This window comes from Ictidomys tridecemlineatus, chromosome 10 (assembly GCF_052094955.1).
Source record: "Ictidomys tridecemlineatus isolate mIctTri1 chromosome 10, mIctTri1.hap1, whole genome shotgun sequence".
In the NCBI taxonomy this organism is placed as follows: domain Eukaryota; kingdom Metazoa; phylum Chordata; class Mammalia; order Rodentia; family Sciuridae; genus Ictidomys; species Ictidomys tridecemlineatus.
The window spans coordinates 7812889-7838541 of NC_135486.1; the positions used below are offsets into that span (position 1 = coordinate 7812889).

Genomic DNA, 25653 nt, shown 5'->3' on the forward strand with positions numbered 1-25653 from the left:
CCTTCTCTCTTCTCTTCTGCTTTTAAGTAGAGATCTCTAGGCCAACCAGAAATAAGAAAATGGACAAATTGCGGAGTTTAATTTCCTCCTAATGAATGAAAATATAGTATACACTGTGGCTCTTCTCTGCAGACAAAGATACACCTAGTCAACTCACAAAGTATTTTACATAGTTTCAAGGCTCCGTGGACATCTCTAGAAGATTCGTGTATTTCAGAATGCTTCTCATCATACATAAATATTTTTTACACTGTGTACAACCAGATAAATGAAAAGTGCTTCTTGTCATATTATTTGTACTAGGTACTAGAGAAGCAGACATTAATCAAAGAATCACACAGACAAATGTGAATAACCATTTGTTATTTTAGGTCCATTACAGGTTAGTTGCCTTCGGCAGAGAGATCTCTGGGGAGTTTTTCTGGTGAAATGATGATTGAGGCAGAGTCAACCAGAAAGACAGCATTCAGACAGAGGAAGAAGTGCATTCAACAGTCCTAAGATGTGAAGTGGTAGTAGGCACATTTAGGTAATATTAAGGCCAGGGTGGCGGAAGTACAGAGAATGAGGGAGAGAACTAGTGAAGTTGATGCAGGGTCAGATTATGAAGGATCTTATAGATGATATAAGGGAATTTGGGCTTCAATCTAAGAACACTAAGAGCTATATTTATTTATTTATTTATTTTGGTACCAGGTATTGAATCCAGGGGTGCTTGACCACTGAGTCACATCTCCAGCCCTCCTTATTTTTTGAGACAAGGTCTTGCTAAGTTGTTTAGGGCCCTGCTAAATTGTTGAGGCTGGCTTTGAAATAGCAATCTTTTTGCCTCAGCCTCCTAAGCCACTGGGATTACATACATGTGCCACTGTACTTGGAAGGAACTGTTCTTAGTTCCCTTGATATCTTGTTTTGGCTTTAAATAGAACACCCTGGCTATCATGAAGAGAATGGATTATATGGGAGCAAGAATGGATGAGGACAGATCAGTTAGAACTCTATGACTCAGGTGAGGTAAGAGAGAATGCCAACTTAGAGAGCTGGTAGTGGAGGAAAAGAGAAATGTCTGGATTCAAGGACTAGAGTTGAAGTGAACTGATAAAACTGAGAAATGACTGAAAAGTAGAGGAACAGGTAAGAGACTGGAAAAAATGTTAAGAATAGCTCTGGGTTTTAGGCTTCCATAACAGGTTACATGGTGGTGTCATTCAAAGAGATTGATATCAAGTGTGCTAACAGAGGACCAAGCATTGGTTGAGAAGATACTGTGTTTATTTTGTACCTGATGGACTTGAGAGATCATTAATTCTTTCATTTGAAGTGTGTTAGTCTACTCAGGATGCCATAACAAAATACCACAGACTTAACAGATATCGATATTCTCACTGTTCTGGCGGCTGGAAGTCCAAGAACAAGGTGTCAGTGGGGTTGATTTCTGGAGAAGCCTCTTTTCCTGGCTTGCAGATAGCCACCTTTCCCAGTATGTCTTCATATAGGCCTTTTTTTTTTTTTTTCTGTGAGAGAGAGCTCTGCTATCTCTCCCTCTTATGAGAATATAGTCCTATCAGTTTAGGGACTTATGACTTCATTAATGACTTCATTAATCTTAGTTGTTTTCTTGGTACAGTGGATTGAACCTAGGGGTACCTAACCACTGAGCAACATCCCCAGCCCTTTTTATTATTTTGAGACAGATCTTGCTAAATTGCTTACAGCCTTGGTAAATTGTTGAGGCTGGCTTGAACTTGTGATTCTCCTGCTCCAGCCCCCTAAACCACTGGGATTACAGGCATGCACCACCTTGTCCAGCTTAGTTACCTTCTTTTATATATATATATATATATATATATATATATATATATATATATATATATATATATACACACACACACACACACACATACACACACTCTTTTTAGTTGTTGATGGGCTTTTATTTTATTTATTAATATGTGGTGCTGAGGATCAAACTCAGTGCCTCACATGTGCTAGGCATGCGCTCTACTACTGAGCCACAACCCAAACCCCTTAGTTACCTTCTTAAAGGCTCTGTCTCTACTGCAGTCATATTAGGAGTGAAAGATTCAAAATAGGCATTTTGGAAGGACATAATTTGACCCATAAGAAAATGTATTATATGGTATGTAAAATGTTGGATACTTTAGTCAAACAAAACCATATTTAAAACTTGGCTACCATGGTTTACAAAGCCCATGAACAGGTATGTGGATAAATAAGTTATAGAATATCTATGTAATTAATTATTACTCAGCAATAAAGAGGAAAAAGTATCAATACCCATTATAACATGGGTGAATCTCAAAATAATAATGCTGAATGAAAGAAGCCAGACAAAAAGATTTGTTATTATTTAAATAAAATTCTAGAAAATACAAACTATTGTGAGAGAAAGCAAATAAGAGGTTTCTTGGGATGGGCATGGACAGATAAAGGCAGGAGGTAGGGATTATAAAAGAGCATGAGTAACTTCAGGGGTGATGGACATATTCATTATTTTGGTTGTGGAAACAGTTTCATAAGATATAGACACGCCAAGAAGTATAAAATTGTATACTTTAAACATGTGAAATGTATTCCATCATTTATCTTAATAAAGTTTAAATATGTGAAATGTATTCCATCATTTATCTTAATAAAGTTGCTAAATTGAGGGAGGGAAGACTCAAGAGAGACTGTCTCCATGCCCTGACAAAGGCCTAGAAGTCTTCCTCTACTCATAGTGAAGGGCACTGGCTTACAGTTCAGGTGGCTAGGCTTCAGACAGGTGCCTGCTCAGGCCTCTATGCTCTGAATCTCTTTAGAAGAACTCTTTGGGGCCAGCTGAATGTCTCATTATGACTTTCATTTGGGCTTCCTCTTGCCTTTCTTTATTGGATTCATTATTTACTATTCTGAAACCAAAGATGGGAATTGATAGTTGGAGACTTCTAGCCCCCAGCAGATGGGGGATAAAATTTACCAATTAGTTGTACTGAAAAGAATGTGTATTGAGATTAAAGATCTTCAATTAAGTAGAACAAATACAAAAAATATATATTTTAAAAAAAGATTTAAGGTCTTGGGCTAGGGTTGTAGCTCGGTGGTAGATTGTTTGCCTAGCATATGTGAGGCACTGGGTTCAATCCTTAGCAACACATAAAATCAAGTCGTTGTGTTCATCTACAACCAAAAAAAAAAAAGATTAAAGTTCTTATAATTTGTTCAATAAGTATATTTTGAGTACTAAGTGCAAGATGCTATGGGCATATATATTAAGCAATGTTCCCACCCTTGAGTATTGGCTTTGTGACATTCCTTGGACAACACAATACGGTAGAAGTGATACTGAATGCCAGTTGTAACTGTAGTCTTTAAGAGATCTTGCATGCTTCTATTCTGATGACATGCCAGTCCCAAAGAAGAAGCCCAGGCCAATCTGCTGGAGAATAAGCAATATATGACATAGTCATCCCTGTCCCTTCAACCAACAAATTGCTAAACTACAAAGCAGAACCTCTTAGCTTCTTGGTAACTAACCACAGAGGCAAGATGCATGAATGAGTCCAGTTGAAACCAGAAGAGCTGCCCACCTAAGTCTAGCCCAAACTGCTGACATATCGGTATGATTTGAATATGATTTTTCCCACCAAAACTCATAGAGGGGCTGGCTAGGAGTATAGCTCAGTAGGTAGGGTACTTGCCTCACATGCACAAGGCCCTGAGTTCAATCCCCCAAACACACACACACACACACACACACACACACACACACACACGAAAACAAAACAAAAACAAACAAACCTCACTGAGGCTTATTTCCTCAAAGAGACAGTACTGGGAGATGGGGCCTAGGGGGAGGAATTTGATTCATGAGAGTGGAGCCTAAGTGAATGGATTAATGCCGTCTTAAGGGACCAGTTCAGTTACCAGTGAGAGAGGGTTGTTATAAAGCAAGGTTACTGTCAGTTGTGGTAGCAAATACCTGTAATCCCAGCAACTCAGGAGCCTGGGGTAGAAGAATTTCAGGTTTAAGGCTAACTTCATTAAGTTTGTGAGTACCTGTCTTAAAATTAAAAAATATATATATACTGTCATGATTCATCTTCTGCCTTTCACCCCTGATTATAATTTGAGGAAGAACATTGGGAAATATTCCAGGAGAATTATTCCCTAAATTTTAGGCTCAAATAGCAGAGGAGGGAACCAGAAATATCAAATTGTTACATATTGAGATGGAGAGAATTTCAGGAAGAATAAGTTTGAGGGGAGAAAAATCAGGAGTGAAGTTTTGGATGTGTTAAGCTTTAGGTGCCTATTAAATATACAAATGGAGATGGCAACTAGGCAGTGAGATATAGGAAGCTAGACTTATGACACTGGAGTTCAGGAGAGAGATCTGAATCAGAGATGTGAATTTGGAGTTGCCAGCACACAGAGAAGCTATTTAAAACCATGAGATAGAATGATATCACCAAAGGAGGGAATGCAGATTCCCATAATTTGTTAGGAGACAATGCAAAGGGATAGGGTAATTTTTAATATTATATGTGTGTCTTGGTGCACACTTTAGAGGACCTGAACTGACATGCTAGGGAGGAGGGAGAGAGAAAATAAATAGATAGTGAAAAATAGAAATGAGAGATAAAATAGCTCCAGAAAGAAGGAAAGACTAACCTTGGTTCTTAATTTTCCAGTTCCTGGTTCCACCCACATGTGGAGCCCAGATACACTTCCTGCCTGACCTTGAATCTGTGGAAAGCTCTTATTAAAAAAAAAAAAAATCCAGGCATGGTGATGTACTTCTGTAATCCCAGCTCCTCTGGAGGCTGAGGCAGGAAGACCATAAGTTCCAGGCCAGCATTGGTAATTTAGTGAAACCCTGTCTGAAAAATAAACTAAAGAGGGCTGAGCATGTAGCTCAGTGGTGAAGCACTTACCTAGCAAGTATGAAACCCTATGTTCAATCCCCAACACTGGAAAAACATTCCATTTTATTTAAAATTGACTGAATAAATTTTATTGTTGCCATCAGATGATTTCTAAACATACTATTCTTTTCAACATTTTCCATGTTACCGACAATGTTTTTCTCATATTGTTCCTTCTGCTTCGAATACTTTCTTAATTTTTTTAGTTGTAGACGGACACAATACCTTTATTTATTTATTTGATGCTGAGGATTAAACCCAGTACCTTACACATGCTAGGCAAGTGCTCTACCACTGAGCCCCAACTGCACCCCCCTGGAACACTTTCTTTATTCTTTATATTTCAAAATCATGCCATTCTTCAAGTCCCAGTTCAAATATCATGTTTTCCCTAATGCTTTTTCCATGTAACTATCTGCTGCTCTGTGTTACTGTGTCCTGTAGTTTGTATCAGTATAACACTCATCATATGCTGCTTTATAGGACTATTTGTCTACACGTCTCATCTGGCCTACTATTGGGAAAACCTCTTGAGGGCAGAAATCCTGGCACAATAATTTTTACCACCTTCCCATGCCAATACATGGATGTTGTTTGAGCAATCACAAGTGAATGGATAAGTACACAGAAGTCTCGGCTACCATATATAACAATGATTGAGATCTAAGGAACATCTGGGTGTTAAAAGTGGAGCCAGCCATCTGTGATATATACTCACACCTATTCTCACATAGTCAGAACCAATGTATACCCCTAATAACTTAGTTATATATAATCTTGGAATGAGACAATAAAATCACTGAATTAAAAGCTATTTAAGGGCTGGGGATGTGGCTCAAGAGGTAGCGTGCTCGCCTGGCATGAGTGCAGCCCGGGTTCGATCCTCAGCACCACATACCAACAAAGATGTTGTGTCCGCCAAGAACTAAAAAATAAATATTGAAAATTCTCTCTCTCTCTCTCTCTCTCTCTCTCTCTCTCTTTAAAAAAAAAAGCTATTTAAGCTATTGGTGCCTCAGAATATGACAGAAGGGTGAGGTGAGTCAAAAGATTTAAGTTAATACCCCTCTAGATGCAAGGGAGAAAATTTATTCCAGGAATTCCTAAGAGTAAGGAACAACATTCATTTATCATAAAGCCCATAGTTGTATAGTGATAATATTGATAGATGATATTGATTTTCCAATTTATTTAGTATTGGTAATTCCTGAACACATTCGTAGTATTATCTCCAAAGGTAATTGGCAATTCTAGGTAAGAAGAAATTTTCTTTATATATTTATGCTTTTATATAAGTATTTCATTATGATGAAACTACTTTATAGTTATTTTGATTTTTTTATTAAAATTCAGCTTAAACATTATATAGTTACCATTTTTCAACTCTTTCATGAAATGGTTTGTACCAGGAGTGGTTGTACCCTTGACCTTCTCTCCTTTGGTACTTGCTTGGCAAAACCCCAAGCCTGGTGAAATACAACTTCCCTTGCTCAGAGCCTGCACTTAATCAACAGGAGAAAAACAAGTTACATGCTAGTTAGGCTCATTTAAATTATGATCTCCAGCCTCAGGTAGGTTCTCAAGAGTTGCCCATTAATTCTTTACAAGTCCCCAGTCATTTGACTCTTCCACTGTTCAAGATAATGCTGTTTCCCTCAAGCCTTTCGTTCCTCCATCTCAGCTGATGATCTTGCTTTTTATTTCAAGAAAAAAAGAACTTTCTCAGCCTCTTAACACTTCTACTCATTTACTTGCTCCTTACCCTTCCTCTTTCTAAGAAGGCTAAACTGTTCCTCTTTGAATCTAACTCTCCTCCTGGTCTATAGGAGATAGACCTATTCCTATATTGCAGATGGCTGGCTCCACTTTAAACACCCATCCCCCCTCCCTTATTATTATTATTATTACTATTTTTAGTTGTAGATGGACACAATACCTTTATTTATTTTTATGTGGTCTGAGGATCAAAACCAGTGCCTTACACGTGGTAGGCAAGTGCTCTACCACTGAGCCACAACCTCAGAACCACCATCCCCTTTTGTTCCTTAAATAACCCATCTCTTTCCTGTATCAGTTTTTCTTTCTGTAGGGTCACACCAATATGCAAATATATTTAATGTCTTTCATTAACAAATAAACCTTCTTTTGAATCCATATCCCTTCTTAGCCACTGCCCCATTTATTTACTCTTCTTTATAGGAAATGTCACAGGTAGTATCTATATTGCTATCTTCATATCATCATCTCTTATTCTATATTGAATACACTCCAATAAAGCTTTCTGTGCTCACTATTCCACTGTTAATACTTTCATGAAGTATACCACTACTTTCCATATCACAAAGCCCAATGCCAAATTCTGTCTTCATCATGCTTGACCTCTTAGTAGTGTTTAACACAATTGATCTCCTTGGAACACATTTTACATTGGATTCCAAGAAACTTCCTTCTCCTTGTTTTCTCTTTGTCCTTTTAGCCATTTTCACAGCCTTCTTCATTAGTTCCTCCTCATTACTCTGACAAGTAAATGTCAAAGTGGGAGTGCCTCAAGGCTCAGTTCTCCTTTTCTCTACCTTCCCTCATTCCCTAGGAGTTCTCAACGAGTTTCATGGCTTCAAAAACCACACAAACACACACACACACACACACACACACACACACACACTTTTCTCTTTCCCTTTCTTTTTTTGCTCTTCCCTTTCCTTCCTTAATGATTTATTCTCAAAGCCATTGGTGAATGGAAAAAAATAAGGTTGGCATTGAGCCTGAGTTGGGGAGACTCACAGAGGCTCAGAGTTGGGTTTTGGCATTCAATTTGCGAGAGGAGGATGCCTACAAAAGAGGACTGCCTCGCATACAGTCAGTCATAAGCTGAGCAGAAGGGAATCTGGCGTGGCTACTAGCCATCCACTCAGAAAATTGGTCATGAGTGAGGAGTAAAAGCCTAAGTAGAATGAGGAAGGCATTTACCTAGGAGGGGCAGGTGTTGGAGTCCCAGTGGGTTGAGGAAGCATCTGCACAGGGAAAGGCGTGATGGCAACATTAGAAAATTCATCATTCATGGGGTTGACCATATAAGTAAACATATTAGGGCTGGGGTTGTGGCTCAGTGGTAGAGTGCTTGCCTAGTGCATGTAAGGCACTGGGTTTGATACCCAGCATCCCATAAAAATAAGTAAATAAATAAATAAACAAAATAAAGGTATTGTGTCCATCTACAACTAAAAATAAAAAAAATAAATAAACATATTAAAAAGTTGGAGCCAGGTACTGGAAAAGAAGAAAACTAGAATAAATGCTGTGATGTTGGATTGGAATAGAAGGCATTCATTGGTATGAATTTGTGGTTATATATTTAGATAGAGATATAGAGAAATAAATATAGATATCAAAGTAATATCTTTTATCATTTTTGTACCTCTGTTTCTATCTTCATATTCTTTAGCTCTGTCCATTGAGAGGGCCAAGAAGTAACACCATCCTAATAGCAATTGAGCATATGTAGCACTCAGATTTTTGGCCATGAATACCATTCTCCACAATAAACAGGGCTCTTGGAGATATAGCTGGTTCCATTAATAGAGATAGCAAAAGTATAAAATAAGTTTGAAACATCTTGCTGAGCCATAAAGAAAAATGCTCTAAGAATGTGAAAAGAACTGAGAGAAGCCAGCTTAAAGGGATTTCCACTTGCAAAATCTGGAACAATTTGAGCATTAAGTTAAATAATGACAGCAACAGATGATAATTCACTAAATAAACCATGAATCAATATAGACATATATTAATAAATGAACACATTGAAAAATTGGTAAAAAAAGATATTTGTCATTTCAAAGTACCCTTTTATAAAACACTTATTAATTACAAAGAAGGAAAAGAATAAACTTTAAAATGGAAAAGCTTTCTAACATATTGCCTTAATGAGTGATTCAAATGAACATCATTAAAGAGAAAATTGAAATTGTACCCCCACCACCAGACAGGACAAAATTGAATATCTTTACTAGGAATATCACAAAAATTATTTTTTGTGTGATATTCCTAGTAAAGATGTTCAATCTGAATCTAATCATGATGAAACACAAAAGAAATATAAATTAGAGGATGTGTTTCAGAATAAATGACTTCTAATCTTTCAAAATGGCAAGATCACAAAAATCCAAGGCCAAGAAAACTGTTCCTGAAGGAGACTAAAGAGACATAGGAAGTGAAGGCACTGGTGCTTCTCGACTGAGTCATTCTGACAGAAAGAGCACTGCAATTTGAGTAAGTTCTGAGAATTAGATGGTAGTAATAGACTACTCTTAATTTCTAGATTTTTAAAAAATATTTATTTTCTAGCTTTAGGTGGACACAATATCTTTATTTTATTTTTATGTGGTGCTGAGGATTGAACCCAGTGCCTCACGCTTGCTGGATGAGTGTGCTACTACTTGAGCCATATCCCCAGCCCCTCTAGATTTTGATAGTGTATAGTGTGTGTGTGTGTGTGTGTGTGTGTGTGTAAGTGAGAGAGAGAGAGAGAGAGAGAGAGAGAGAGAGAGAGAGAGAAGTGAAATGTCCTTTCTTGTGGGGTGCATCAGGGGGTGATGGGCATTCTCACTGTGTTATTATTAGATCAACCTTGGTAATTTTTCTCAAATGATTAAGGAAAAGATTCTTGTTTCAACTTTTCTGTAATTTTAAAGATTTTTTTTATTTAAATAAAGAAAACTATATAAATGTTTTGAGTCTTAAATTTCTCTCACAATCTTGGATCTAAACCCAAGATCATATATTTAATTTTCTAGTCAAAGTCTTCACTTGGATGTCTAATCATTGCCAAATTAAAGTGTGAAACTGAACTTTAGATTATGTCTGTTTCCTAGTTCACTCTGCTCCTTCCCTAATTTTCCCACCATATACCTAGTTGCTTAGGCTAAAGCTCTTAAAATCTCTGACTATGTTTTAGATCTCAGGTTATTAAAAAATCCTATTGACTCGATCTTCAAAATACACCCAGAATCTGATCCTTTCTTACTAGTTCTCCCCCATTACCACTTTATTTCAAGGCACCATCCTCTTTTACCTGGTCTTTTATACTAGCTTTCTAATTAGTCTCCTTGCTCCTACTCTTGCTTCTCTACATTAATCCTCAACACTGGAAACAGATGTTCTTTTTAAAGTATGGAACTGATCTCACAACTCCACTACACAAAATGGCTTTCCATCAACTTAGAAGAAAATCTTTCTAGGTTCCCTATCATCGTGGTCTTTAGCTATTCCCCACAACTTAACTCCTACCACTTTCCCTTTCATCCTTGGCTCCAAGCTGCACTGGCTGTCCTGCTCTTCCCAGAGAACGCCAAGGCTCTGTCATCTCAGGCCATTTGTACTGAGCCTCATTTCCTGACTATCTTCCAGATTACCATGTCTAAAATGACACTTTTTTTTTACACTGTTTTGGTTTTCTTCATTGCTTTGATTGCCCCTTGATATTACATTATTATATCTGTCTACTTGCTGGTGCTTTCCACAGTATCTGTGAAGGCTTGGACTTCTTTTGTCAGTGTTAACTGTTGTATCCTCAATAACTAAAACAATAACTTTTACCTAAGAAGGACTCAATAAATATTTGTTCAATGAATGAATGGAAATAATAAACTACTGTGACCAAAGGAAAATTATATAGTACGCTTTGACCAAGAGAGAAGGGCAAGACTTTGAAGTAATAGCCCCCAAAAGGCAGAATTTTGATGGTAAGTAAAGGCAAAAAAACAAAAACAAACAAAAAAAAAATCAAAAAACAAATATCTTATTCTGATGGGAGGAGGAGTAAGAAGGGAATCATGACAGGGACACAGTATATTTAATGCTTACATTTCCCTTCTTTCTGCTCATCCACTTAGAAGGAAAACAAGTCTTTGGAGCCAAGGAAGTTAAAATATGCAGAAATTGAACTCAGTATCAAGCTGTATAAAGTAGTCATTGTAATTATTGTGTAAATTGAAGTAGCTACACATATATCTAGAAGGACACTTGTTTTAAAAGTGGCATTTGTTTTTAAAGAGGTTGATCAAATATATATTCTGAAAGATATTTTTTCCTCTGAGATAAAGAATTCAGGACTTGGTAGAAGAGAGTTTCTTATGTCTAAAGGAATTCCTGATGGAGTGGGAAAGAGAATGTAGGAATTACAAGAAAGTATTAATAAAGTTTATAGATCAGAGAGAAATATCAAATTTTACTTTGTATATTAGTGACTATGTTGTGATTATTATGATAAGCTTGTTTACTTCCTGTTCTAATTTTAAAAATATTATTTATGTCCGATATGGTGGTATTTGCCTGTAGTTCCAGCTCCTCAGGAGGCTGAGGGGTGAGGATCCTTAGGTCCAGAGTTTGAGACCAACTTGGGCAATATAATGAAACCTTGTCTCAAAAACAAAAACAAAACAAAACAAAACCCTCAAAAGTAAAAATGTAACATATTGGGAAGCTATGCTAATCTTCTCTTGTTAAACTTGTCTTTGAGAAGTCTGGCTATTTGAAACCTAAAGCTATAAGAACTGTAACAGGTAGGAGGATTGTAGGTTCGAAGCTAGCCTCAGCAACTTAGTGAGGTTGTAAGCAACCTAGTGAGACTCTGTCAAAATGAAAAATAAAAGGGCTGAGGATATGGCTCAGCGGTTAAGTGCCCTTAGGTTCAATCCCTGGTACAAAAAAAAAAATTTTTTTTTTTTTTTTGCCTAAGCACACCAATGCAACAGGTATGATATTCAGAGTGAAGTGCCAGACCACGAAGCAGAAATTTTGAGACAAATTTTTCCACTGGTTAGGTGGTTCTTGAAATCGATAAAGGTCAGATTGTGGAAACTGAGAGTGCATTTGTGATGCAGTATTCTTTAGAGAACACCTTGCTGTGCATCCTGTGCCCGCCTCATTAGGATGAAAGAAAAGCAGGTATTTCCCCTTCACCTTACACCCATTGAGTGGGGTTTCTTACAGAATTTTTTTCAGAGAACAATAGCGGAAAGAATGGAGAATTTAGAGGGTCAGAAAGACGTGGCAGGCTCTTTGCTATTGTGGGGATATGACCAGCTTCATTTAGCCAGCTCTTCAAAGTTTGTTAAGACAAAGGATACAGGGCTGAAGTTGTGACTCAGTGGTAGAGCGCTTGCCTAGCATGTGTGAGGCACTGGGTTTGACTCTCAGCACTGCATATAAATAAATGAATAAAATAAAGGTCCATCAACAACTTCAAAAATTGCTTAAAAAAAAAGACAAAGGAAGCATGACGCTTTCCATGGACAGAGGTAGGTCACACAGGGGAGAAAGAGCTATTCTGGAGCTTTAGTTGACTCTTGCCCAAGAGAACTGCCTGAGATGTCAATTGGGCTGTAACAGAAAGAACAATGCAGTGTTGATTTCCAAAAAAGTAAGGGTAGTGGAGATGTAGGAATACAATACATAGCCTATATCACAGAAGGTGGAGGAGTGCAGCCTGAGTGGCCAAGCACATGAGCCTCCCAGGAGCTCACAAAAGTGCCCACAAGACAAGAGTCACAGAGAGCACAAAAACCATCACTATACCCCTAGTCAATCCAGACCCTTTTCCTTATTCCCTCCTGCACTCCAATTGGGAGAGTCATTAAGATTAGCCACTGAACAGAGGGGTGGGGGGAGGAGAGTGGGCAGGGATGAGAAAAACTAACCACATTCCTTTTCTCTAAGACTTTCCCTTCTAAATATCAAATCAAGGCTGATTTTTTTTTGATGATTTTAAAATGTAAAACTTTCTATTTTTTATAAGTAAGCCAAAAGGTCATAAAACTTAGTAATTTTCACTTTAGTAGCAGGGGGAAAAAACTCCCCCTAACTGAGATCATTTCAAGAGAACAGTTATGTTTTGACTGTATCTCACAAGTCACATCAGCTCACTGTAATGAGCACATGATTTTCCACTGTACAGTTGGTGGAAACTTCAGAACTTGCAGGTACAGGTCATAGGAGAAAAGAAACATTGCAAGTTCAAATTTATTAAATAAAAACTTTTACAAAATCTGTGTTAATTTCATTCACTAATCACTATAGTAGAATCCTGAAATAAATGAAATGTAGAATACTCAAACTTTATGGAAGAAATAAATGAAGAATTTTAATGAAAAAGCTCAATCTTTCTAAGGGAAAAATGCAGTATACTTTCACTGAAAAGATTATCTACCAAAATAGACTTAAAAAACCCTTTTAATCATGGTTATTAAGATAAAATAATTTCTAAAATTCTTATCCAAACATCACACATCAGCTATCCTTCTAGATGAGATGGATCTAAATGGAGAATTTTAGTTTTAAAGAAATTATTTTACTACAAAAACTATTTTAACTCTCTATTTTAAAAATCATGTGACTCAAGTAAGAAGGAATGTGATCCCAAGATAAAGTTTAAGGTTGAGAATAGTGGTTACAGTAATTCAGCTGTACTGAGTAAAATTAAAAAAAAAATTAATTAATTGGATGCACAAGGTTCATTCTCTATAAAAGAAGTTTGGAAGCAGGCATTTCAGGTCAGAGAGAGGCTCCACAAAGTCACAGGGGACCTAGCCTCCTTCTAACTCACCATTCCACTATTCCTGGGATGGCTCTGTCCTTTGGTTCAAGATGGCTGATGAACAATCTAACAACTTGTTCTAGGTGGCAGGGAAGAAGAAAGGGATAAAAAGGAGCCCAGTTCCTCTTTTTTTAAAAAATATTTTTAGTTGTAGATGGACACAATGCCTTTATTTATTTATTTGGTGCTGAGGATCAAACCCAGTGTCTCACTCGTGCTAACAAGCACTCTACCATTGAGCTACAACCACGGATCTACCAGTTCCTCTTTTTGAAGAAAATTTCCCAGTTGCTTCTTATTTGTCCAAATGTATGGCTACAAGGGGGGCTAAGAATTACAGTCTTTTATCTGTATAATTTTAAATTTTGAGCAAATTTGGAGTTCTGTTACTTAAGTGGCAGTAGAAAATGGATGCTGAGGCAAGTAGTCAGGAGTAGAGACTTAGCTACATTTCTTCTAATAAAATTATTAGCTTCAACATATTTTATTAAATTATTTGATCCTTAGTTATACTGTAGATTTAATTTTTAAAAAACTTTTGCTTTATGAATGGAATACTTTTGTTACTTGCAGCTAAGACTAATTTATGGTCAAGTATCAGGAAACTCAATAATGTTTTATACTATTAAAGCTTTCTGTTTCACTGAGAAGAAGCTCAGTAATTTCTAACAAAAATCTGTGAAGTCATTCATTCATTAATTATTTTTATCATCCTACAATTCATTAATTATTTAAATCATCCTTGGGTTTAATGCAAGGAAAAAAAGAAACAAGCTTGACAAGGTGGTACATGCCTGTAATCCCAACAACTTGGGAAGCTGAGGCAGGAGGATCACAAGTTCAAGGGCAGCCTGGGCAAGTTTAAGGTCAACCTAGTGAGACCCTGTCTCAAAATTAATTAAAAATAAAAGGGTTGGGGGATGTTGCTCAGGGGTAGAGCACTTGCCTAGTATGAGCAAGGCCCTGGGTTCAAACCCCACTACAATGAAAAAAAAAGACATGATTTTTGTCTTCAGTGAACTCATCATCTAGTGGAGAAAGACAGTCATGAAAAAATTTATATATAAGAGTATTATAGACATTATAATAAAGTATATACCAGGTCTTGTGTGGAATAGAGTGAGAAAGAGATCAATTAAGAAAGACTGACAATTCAAGGTGAGACACAAATTGATGGTGGTATTCAATAAAAAATGATTACATAATTTAAAATATACTAAAAGGAATGGAGAGTGAACCATCAAACATCCATTTACTCACCATCTATCTTTTTAAATAACGCACACACATATGTATATATTTATATCTTTGTTTAGTCATTTATTTTTATATGGTACTGAGGATTGAGCCCAGTGCCTCAGACTTTCGAGACAAGCCCTCTACCACTGAGCTACAGCCTGAGCCCAACATATATTGAATATAATTATAGTACACAGTTCTGATTAAAAATAACCCTAAGCTTGGATTTTGGTATAAAGTTTGAAATTATTAGCAGTGATATATGTAGACATAAATGCCATAAGCTAAAAATTTTCCACAAAGAAGCTGTTGTTGTCAACAAATTAAAGATTTAAAGAGTAGTAAGGGTCTTCCTGAAATTGAAGAAGTTTTAGAGTGTGTTAGGGATCTTTTAATATATTCTAAAACAATAGCCCTTGTCATTTAATAATTCTCCTTTATTTTACGTTAGAACTTAGAAATCTCTTTTTCAAATTTGTAGCTGATTTTTTATGTGGCAAAGGGAAGAGGGACTAGAAAAATGCCTTGGAGGGAGGGCGAGAGAGTAGTGGAGAGGATGTGTATTCCCCTTGACTCAGAAGAGAAAAGTGGTAATTTTCCTCCCCTTACTATGAATGCAGTTGTAATTTTTGAAGTTGGTTTCCTGCAAAACATATGTATTTAAGGAATATTTCTTATATGTCCAAAACCTAGAATTTACTAGGCCTGTGGCAAGTACTTCAAGGGAACTTGTGGTTTTCTGCCAAAGCTGTGTTTGGAGGACTGAGGTAGAAAAAGCGCCAGCCGGGAAGAACTCTGCTAAAATGTCTGACACCACACCCACACAAGGCCAGGCACCTCTCTGAAGAGAGTCCTTTTACTTTGTTACAGAAACAGAGTTCCTGTACAACAGTTTCTTTACATTGTCAAAAAAATTTAATCAATTCAGATTAACATGATAAAGTAGTTTGGCAAGGAAAAATTCCCTACTTTTCTAAAAATATAAAAATGTTGGATGATAACTTAAAAAATAAAAAAAAATGATATTTTGCCAAGCTTGAAAGTAAGAAAGGGGAATTCCCAGATTCTAGAAAAAGGAAAATAGAAAACAGAGCATTAGAAGAAGCTGAAGACAAGAATATACTGAAGCCCTTTGGCTTATGGGGGTACTGGGGGTGGATACCTGCTGTAAGACTGAAAGATTAAAATTTATTCACATGTAACAATATGGATGAATCTCAAGAATAATAAGCACAATAACTATGCTAAGTAAAAAAGCAATACCAAAAAGAATATGTACTGATGAATCCATTTATAGAAAACTTCAGAAAATGCAAACTAATTTATAGTTACCGCAGATCAGTGGTTGCCAGAGGATGTAGGAGATGAGGCAGAACAGACAAAGGGGTACAAGAACCCTTTTTGGGATGATGGATATGTTCTCTATTTTGGCCACAGTGATGGTTTTACAGGTGTGTACATGTTAAAACCTGTTAAATTTTACATTTCAAATATGTATGGTTTGTTTCATGCCAATTATACCTAATGAATCTGTTAAAAAGAAATGAATAAAAAATCCAAAGAAGCCCAACATCGTCTCCTTCTACTTAAATTTATACAATTTATTTGTTAAATGAAATTGGTGATCTGTCCTGTAGAATATCCTACATTCTGGGTTTTATTGATTGCAACAGAAGAATCCTTATTTTGTAGAGCTATATATTAAAGTATTTGTGGGTGGAGTTCAAGTGGGGGCAGAGTAGGGAAGAGGTGATTACATTGATATTTTGCAAACTTGGTGACTGGCACAAGAGGGCTCATTATATTCTACTTTTTATGTGCTTAAAAAATTTTAATAATAAAAAATTAAAATAAGTCCTGGATCCTACCCCAGAGGTACTGAATTTCTTAGGGGTTGGATAAAGAGGTATGGATTTTAAAGTAATCTCCGAAACTGATTTTGTTATTCACTATATATAGTAGATCACTGTCCCAGATCAAAGAAAAGAACTCTGATGGTGGGATAAATTTCAGACACTACAGGGATAGAAAACAGTTTTTGGCAGGTATCTTTTTTATTTCTTATCAAATTATAAAAACAATAGGCTAGCTATTCTTCTTGAAAAGACATTTCTGGCTTTGCCTACCTCTTCCATAAGGAAGTTCCCTGATCCCCATATACGTACTGTTTGAGTATATTCTTATACAGTCTTAAAAGGGTAATAGTAATATAGGTTCCGTTTATCATACAGGTTTAGTATGATTTGTCTAGATTACTCTGAATTTTAGCCCAACATAGAGTGAATTAGAAAAGTTTTTTTTCCTATGTTTCTAGCCTCATTTCTATTACATCTTTTGCTCCCTCTGCGATGTCCTCCTTCCTCAGGAAGTCAGTGTCATGTTTTCCAGTCTTTCCACTTCCAAAAAATGACTCAGAAACCATGATAAACTCATAAAAGATAACAGATTAGAGTCATGAAGTGCTCTTCCCAGTGAAATTGGTTTAAATAAAGCACAGATTTAAATCAAAGTTAAAAAAAAAAGTATAGTGATGATTGCATTAAATAACCTAGTCAGGGAAGGATTTTGGGGGAGTGGTCAAGTTCCTTTAAGATGCTCTGAAATCTTACCAAACAGGTTGTTACCATCCCATTGGATATGTACTTTGGAAGAGTCAGATAATACAATGGTAGCTCTTTCTTCTGTAACATGCATAGAAAAATATAGCTTTGGTTGCAAATAATAAAAAGCCAAACTCAAACTTTCTTAAACTGCTAGGAAAATTTATTGATTCAGAAAAGTTACTAAACACAGAGGAAGGCTTCAAACTGGGTTTGAGTTCTTCCATTATGTGTCAGTGTCACTCTCAGGCTGGCTTCCCTCATGTTAGCAAAGTGCCTGCAGGAAGGACTCACATTCACCCCTCAGACCAGCCAGAGTGGGAAAGAGAACATTCTTTATTTCCTAACACAGAATCTGGCCTTCCATATGATTGGACCAATTTAGAGCTGTGCCAGTGCCTAACCATGAACACGGAGTCAGTTGAGGATGAAAAAAGGCTGCTTATGGTAAAATAGGGCCCACACCTGGAGCTGAAGATGGGCCTAACTCAACTCATTTCCTTGGCTGTATACAATTGCAGAGAGGTGAAAATGGATGGTAGGGAATCAACCAGTAATGCCTACTGTAAAAGCAATATTATATTCTGTTAAATACCACAATTTAAACTCTCATTATTGTCCAATGTCTAACTTGTTTACAGTTTTTTATGTTAAGCTATTATATATTGAGAGTTGCAGACCTAAACGAGGGAAACAAAATAGTGTAGGAAATGATATGGAATGCAGAGACAAAACAGAACGTATGTCCTAAAAATGATTGTTGTTGCCTGAGAATGTAAGTCAATTGTTATGAGATCTTCTACTTTTTATTGATTTTAACTTTTTCCATTTTTAAAAGAGAAGCCCAAAATGCATGTGAAATCTGCTTTTTTAACTTTGACTTTTGTTTTGTTTTGTTTTTAAACAAGTATCATGCAGGACAAATAAGTTTGTGTGTTAGATCTGAAACTGGTCCACCAGTTTTTGTCACATCATGAATCATGTTGAAATATTCTGTAACACCTTCTCCCAAAGTGAGACCTTTAGTTCACAGATCAGGGCTCCTAGGACACACTTAATGCAAAGGAAGCCTCAGTGGAGGGAGAAGTGAGCAGCATTATGAGAAGCTTTGTTATGAATTCATTGACATAAGGTTAGAATTGTTTTCCCTGTGATGAGGATGTATCTGTATCGAATCACATTCATTGTCTTATATTTTTTTTAAAAGAGAGAGTGAGAGAGAGGGAGAGAGAGAGAGAATTTTAATATTTATTTTTTAGTATTTGGCGGACACCACATCTTTGCTTGTATGTGGTGCTGAGGATCGAACCTGTGCTGCTCGCATGCCAGGAGAGCGTGCTACGGCTTGAGCCACATCCCCAGCCCACATTCATTGTCTTATACTTAAATTTTCTCATGCCTTGTCTCTTATCTAGGATCTACTTTGAAGAAAAAGTTCAGGTTTACAGAACGATCCCTGGTGTGATATGTGGCCAAGGGACAGGGTTTTTATTTTCTTTCTGGCAAGCTGGTACATGGATTGATCTTACCACATGCTCCACTTAAATAGGAGAACTAACTGGAAACAGTCAATGGCGGTCACTATTATTATTTTTAAAGGCATAAGGAACTGAATTTGGGGAACACTAAATTTGTTTTGGACTCTCCATCATAAAAAATTTTTATGCTTTTTTTTTTGGCTAAATTTCTTATTGAATGCAGATAATTATTTCAGCATTGTCCTTTTTGTCAAAAAGCTCTGCTTTTGTGAGAAAATATCAGAAGGCAGAAATTGTGGCTTTTCCATTTGTTGATTTCCTCATGGTGCCCAGTGTTTTTTTATTGTACTTTATTTAGTAGAGCCTTAGCACCTACTTGTTGAATATTTATAAATAGAACATGTGTGTTGTTGTGTGTGGTGACTGACCCATGCATGTAATTCCAGCAGTTTGGAAGGTGGAGTCAGAAGGATCACAAGTTAGAGGTTAGCCTGTGCAATTTAGTGAGACCCTTCTTAGAAATAAATTAAAAATAAAATAAAATGGTTTGGGGGTGTAGTTCGGTGGTAGAGTGCCTCTGGTTTCAATTCTTAGTACTTGAAGAAAACTGAAACTAAATTTGTTTCAGGAAGTCAACAGGTAGTTTGCATAATTTTAAATTTTAATCCTAACTTTATTAAGTATCACTGTTAGCTTTTCATTGCTGTGACCAAAATACCTGACAAGAACAACTTAGAGGAGGAAAAGTTTATTTTGGGGTCACAGTTTCAGAGGTTCAGTCATGTCAGCCAACTCTATGGCTTGGGTGTGAGAGTGAGAGAGAGAGAAAGAGAGAGAAAGGAAGATACAGTCTTAGGCCCTCAGTGATCTACTTCTTTTAGCCACACCCTATCTGCCTATAGTTACCACACAGCAGTCCATTTATTAATCCATCAAATAGATTAATCCACTCATGAGACTACAGTTCTCATAATCGAATCCTTTTGCTTCTGAACATTTCTACATTGCCTAACACGTGAGCTCTTTGGAGGACATTTTTAGATCCAAACCACAACAATCACCAGCACTACCAGCATTCATTGAGTTAGGCTCAAGGCTAGGAAGGCTCTGGGAATACAGAGCTTAATAAAATGCCCTCTGGGAAGAAGTCCAGCAGGCAGGGAAAACACAAAATAGTTGGAACACTCTTGATATGTCCCAGCACCTTCAGAAATAAACCTTAGGTAAACAGGTAAAAAGAAACTTGGGATTAGATGGCCCTTTGGACAAATGTCACATTTCTTAGTAGCTTCTGGATCTGTATGGAGAAAGAAGGGCTTGGGAATTGAAGTGGGAGAGAATGGAGCATTTTAAACTAAAGAAGTCATCCTAGAGCCGAAATCACTGGACACAATTATTCCTTGCTGCACTATATTCACTTTTATTTACAGTTCTCATAATCCAATCCTTTCGCCTCTGAACATTTCTCCATTGCCTAACACATGAGCTCTTTGGAGTCACATTTATTGAACACTTCCTATCAGTCAGGCGTGATCCATCGTGGAAAATACTCAAGGGTTCTTCTGGGGGACAAAATATTGTACAGATCAACCGAAATAAGCTTGACGATGTAAGTGTCACAAATCTACAGGAAAAAAAAAAGTGCCAAAGAGGTTCAGAAAATGTACAGGTCATTTTTGGCTGTTCAATCTAGGAAGAATATTGACAGTTTAAGGATCAATCGATACATCTGTGGCGAAAAAGAGTTGGCTTGTTTTTATCTCTATTTTTTTTTTTTTTTGTACTCCAAGACCTATTACCCCAAAGGACGAAAAGGTGCAACCGAGGGTACCTTGTGTCCACTCATATACGGGCACTATGGTGCTCAGCGCCGTTCATTCCCGCAGGTTACTTCCCGAGTTCCTCAGAACCAACCAACAGGGGGACGCTTCAGGTGCACACAAACCTTGAAAGGAGGACGGAAAAGAGCGACTGGTGCAAAGTTTGCTCTCTGAGGTGACTTCTCTGAAGATTAGTGGGAACTATGTAAACCAGGCTTAAGAGCAAGAATATAATCTTCTCCGGAAGGATTAATCTTAGAGTTCAGTCCACCTTGCTCGGGCCGTTCGCAGGCACCGGTCCCCTCCCGGGTTCCACGCGCCTTTGCGCGTCCCGGCTCCTTCAACTCTGGTACTGTCAGGTCGCGGCTCCGCGGGCCCCGGCTCCAATGCAGCCCAGCGGGGACGTGCCTGCGCCCGCGCCGCCGGCGCCGGGCAGAGAAGGCGCCTCCGCGGCCGGGAGCGCGCACGCCGCGCCGAAGGGCCGGGTGCGCGCGCGCCCGCCCCGCCTCGCCTCCGCCCGCCCCCTCCCTCGCCTCTTCCTGCCCAGCCGGCCCTTTCCCCTCCCCTCGGCGCTCCCCCGCCCCGCTCCCTCCGCCCTCCCAGGGCTCCGGCGGCGGCTGAGTGAACGGGACCGCCCGGCCGCAGAGCGCGGGGCGGCGGTGGGACGCGGGTGCCTGGTGGAGTTGTTCCGGCAGCGCCGGCGGAGACGTGAGGAGGTGAGGCGCGGGCGGCCTCCCGGGGCCCGAGGGCGCCCGGCCCCGAGCGGCAGGCCGGGTCGGCCTGCTGGGGGCGTCGGCGTGCGCGCCGCGCCCAGAGGGGTCGCGGTGGGGCTGGGCCGGGGCCGGAGTGCTGGGGGGACGTGGGCGGGGGCGGAGGGCGGGCTCGGGGTGTCGGCCGCCCCTAGGGCGCAGCGGCTCTCCGGGGCGGCCGCTCCTCGCGGCCCGGGCGGGCGGCGGGCGGGGTGGGCGCCCCTCACCTGGGGGCCGGGTGGTGGCTTGGGCAGCCGGAGCCTCCAGCTGTGCGCTCCTGACACTGCCGCTGCCCCCGCTGCCGGCGTCTGCGCTGTGGCCGCTGCTGGGGTCGCAGTCCCAGCCTCCCCGCGTCCTGGGGGCGTGTGGTTAGGGCATTACCCACACTCAGGCTTCTGTTGGTGGCCGCGTCTCTAGCTCGCTTTTCCCCTTCCTCGGCTGAGCACTTTGCCGGGCTCCTGTTAAAGCTTGTGGTTTTTCAGTCTGGGATGGGCTGCGTCCTGGGCAGATCTCTACCTGCTAGGAATGCCCCGCTTCGAAGTTGACCGCCTGGGCAACAAACACCCCAGCACTCCCTCGCCCAGGTCTTGAATGCTCACTATTTTGATAACTGAGTCAAAGTTTTTGAGACTAGGCTGGTACTTGCATTGGTCGCCAACGGTGCAGGGCTGGGCAGTGCGTCAGCGTGTGGAAAGGGGCCACTGGCCATTGGGAGGTGGCAGGGAGCAAGGGGGCTGAACAGACAAGAGTTTGTTTCGGATCTCAAGGCAGTGTGTTCAGGTGCTTTTGAATTCTTTCACCTTGAACTTCTCAGTTATCTTAGAAAGTGTATCAGTATTTAGGCGGTCACTTGCAGAATTGATGGCTTTATGCAAATGAACTAAAATGCCTACTTCATTTACACTAATGGTAAGGAGAACTTTCGCTTGCTTGACAGATTTCAGTGCTGTTTGAAATCTGATTTCAAGGCCTATATTTTTGGCACTCGTAGGATTAGGGATATTAAATACATTTGAATTTTCTTGTGCATAAACGGAGGTAAGTAGTTGCTTGTTACAATTCATAAAACATAATTTCATGGAAACCTTTTGATTTTTCTCATAGTAGTGTTTACATTTTTTGTCTCCTGCACTTTTGGAGAAAATCCAGTAGTTTTGACATCAGAAGATATGGACATGAAGAATTGGAAGTGGTTTTAGTGGAAAATATTGGTTCACAAGCTGCTAGCACAGAAAAACTGGCCTGTGATTCATTATGTCTATAGAGCTTTCCATATGAAACTTAGGAGATTGCAAAGGAGAAAGACTAGATGAATTTAATGTATACACTATCAAATTGTATTAATTATTTACCTGTTTAGGAAGTTAGCCAAGACTTTGAATCAGACTGGTGTCTCTACTAAATCAGTTCAAGATGTGCTCTGATATTTTGTATTATTAAGTCATCTGGAGAGAAATAGATGTAATAGTGCAGGACTTATTCTTGAATATTTTATAGCATACATTGTACTCTAGAAAGCTGGAAACAAGGTAGTAGGTCCCAGTACTATTGTGGCAAATAGTAAACATTACAGACTAACCTAAAAAGGTATGACAATAAATGTATGAAGTTTATTATTATTATTTTTTGACCTGAGTTTTTTGATGGGCATTTCTGTATATTATAGTTATGATATGATTTTTGTTTCTTTGATAATTGTTTCATGATTTAGATCTTTTTCACGCTAGAGGTAATTTTTTTTGAATGACAGAATTTTACTGGGCATGTAAAACAGGAGTTTTCATGTATATCAGCTCACCAGTTCTGAATTTATGACTTCTAAAAACTTGTACTTAAGCCTTTATTTTTTCTTTGCCTTAACCCAGTCTTGAAATTGCTTAGTTACTATGTATTTATTTGAATTCTCAGATGATATGGCATTGAAGCTGAAAGTTCTAGGGCTGGGGATTTAGCTCAGTGGTAGAATGTGTGAGGCCCTGTGTTTAATCCCCAGCACCGCTATACAAAACAAAATAAAAAAGCTGAATGTTCTTTTATTCATTTTTTGGGAGTAGTCAGAAGAAGAGATTCTGTTATGCCAAGTAAAAATATTATGTGTGGGAGATAGCCAAACTTGTAGATATTGACTTTGAAGAGAGAGTAGCTAAAGTAGCAAAGATTTCTTGTATTGAGGATGTAGAACTGGTTCTGCTTTCTAGCCTGCCTTTCTCTTCAAATGGTATTGGGATGATTTTAGTGGAATTAAGGATGTTTGGAGATTGAGTGGATACTATAGCCTGTGTGATTCCCTGCACACAGCTTTTTTTCTCATGTCTCACAAGTTTTAATGAGTTGCTACAAGTTTCTAACTCTCTAAGGCCTGAAGATCATCGGTAGCCCACAGCTATTCCCTTGCTGGTACTTCAAAGAAATCTCAGGGATTTCTTAAGGAGATAAGTCTTCTAAGCATTTGCCATGACAGTGAAAGCAAAGGACAGATTTGAGCCTGACAGTTTTTAAATAAAGTCTTAAAATTGAGATATGGATAAAGACATTGTTTGAATTGATGCCTGGCTTTTCCGAATGGGGAATAATTTTGACTTTATAGTTCTTATTTGAATTGGACATAAGTATGTGGGCATCAGTGGGCCCTATAATAAGGAAGATTTATTGGAATTAAGCAGAATTTGTATCTCAACATTCTCTTTTTTTAATACTTCATTACTTTTTATATTGCTCTTATTCAACAGACAGAATGCCATAATTGAGCATAGCAAGTTTATGCTCATACTGAATCTTTTGTGGAATCTTTTGGTAAATTTCTGGGATTTTTCCTAGGAAACTTCTGGGCATATATTCAGTTGATTTAGGATTAGATTTGGGTTAAGGTTATTAGTGTACTTGAAATTCTGAGCATTCTTGTTTTCTAAAGAGCCTTAAAAATGGAAAAGACATTTCTTTATAAATACTCATGAAAAATATGGTTATAGGTTATGTTATGATAGACATAGTACAGCCAAAAATATATTCAGGAAACTTCTTTGCCCTTACCTGGTTCAGTAAGCTTCAATAAGAATTAAGAAAATAAAGTATTTTTTTTTTCAACAAAAGCTTGATTTTCCCAGAATAGCAAGTCTAACAAATGTTTGCAGAGTTATTTTCCTTTTTGCCTATTCTAAATTCAACAAATACTGTGTGGCTCTAGTGCATGGCAAAAACTTAATTCTGGTAGGAGAGACTTAGTAATAAAGGTTCTATTGAAGAATGAAAGCTTATCCCTGGGACTTTGGGAAACATCAGGTATGGAAAATTTACTTTTTAAATTTTTTTTTTAGCAGCACTGTTTTTCTCTATTCTAGGTTTCTCAGTTGGACCTAGCATGAACACAAATACCAGAATCACTTGGATGTTTGCTTTTATAGTACAGATTTTCTTTTCCTTTTCCCCCAGCCCCTTCCTAAGTGAGCTATTGCTATTAGTAGGAGTGTGTTGTGTCCTTTAGGTATATGGGGCTGAACAAAGTCTGAGAACTTGATCTTGGCTGATGATTTCTAAACCAAATTCTTACTCCCTGTTTATTTATTTGCTTGCTGGTGATATCAAGAGACATCTGTTACTCTCATTTTTGAAGGAAAATATCAACTGTGGTGAAGAGATAGTTAATTGTGTAACCAAGAATAAGAATTATTGAATTATATAGTATAGGTGGAGGAGATTAGGAGATTGTTTACTTGGCCATTGTTAAACTGTTTTGACTGTAACACACAGTAAGAACTACATTTTATATTGTGTTTCAGCATATGAGTTTGTGCGTGCACACACGAATTTGAAAGAAAAGTTTGTTGAAATACTCCTTATCTTTTCAGGGCTGTGTTGAGTTGGCTCACACTGGCTTTCAAGGGCAGTTATGCCTATCTCTTCCCACCTAGCTCCAAGTTCAGTGATATGTTGTAGCTTGAAACTGGTCAGGGTGGGAGTATTTTACATCAGGGAAGCTAGCAAATAGTATAGCTCTGACCCCCTACTTCCCCACATATTTGTTAAACATTTATAGCATATAACTGCCTGTATTTTGATATATTCTTTTTATTTCGTTTATAAAAAATACTAACCACCAAATTAATTTTACACCCAACTAATGTGTAACAGTCTAGTTAAAACAAACAAACAAACTGGATCAGCCCACCCTTCTAACTTTGCAAATGAACATACTGACAACCTGAAGTCCAAGGTCATATAATTAGTTATTAGCAAAGCTAGGGTTCGG

The 25653-nt window shown here is 38.3% G+C and overlaps 1 protein-coding gene and 1 long non-coding RNA gene across 19 annotated transcripts in view; one reads left to right on the forward strand and one right to left on the reverse strand.

The window, feature by feature from the left end:
• Positions 1-20242: 20242 nt before the first annotated feature.
• On the reverse strand, positions 20243-21138 carry LOC120887322 (uncharacterized). The gene is made up of 2 exons (XR_005730520.2): positions 20670-21138; positions 20243-20462 (listed from the first exon to the last, which is right to left on the reverse strand). It is a non-coding gene; the product is annotated as an uncharacterized LOC120887322 (long non-coding RNA).
• A 40-nt stretch (positions 21139-21178) lies between these two features.
• The window catches only part of Rabgap1l (RAB GTPase activating protein 1 like), a 581968-nt gene continuing 577493 nt past the window's right edge, over positions 21179-25653 (forward strand). For all 18 annotated transcript variants that reach the window (XR_013426383.1, XM_078022342.1, XM_078022343.1 and 15 more), the window contains exon 1: positions 21179-21374. The gene's annotated coding sequence lies outside the window, so the exon portion shown is untranslated. The remainder of the gene's footprint in view (positions 21375-25653) is intronic.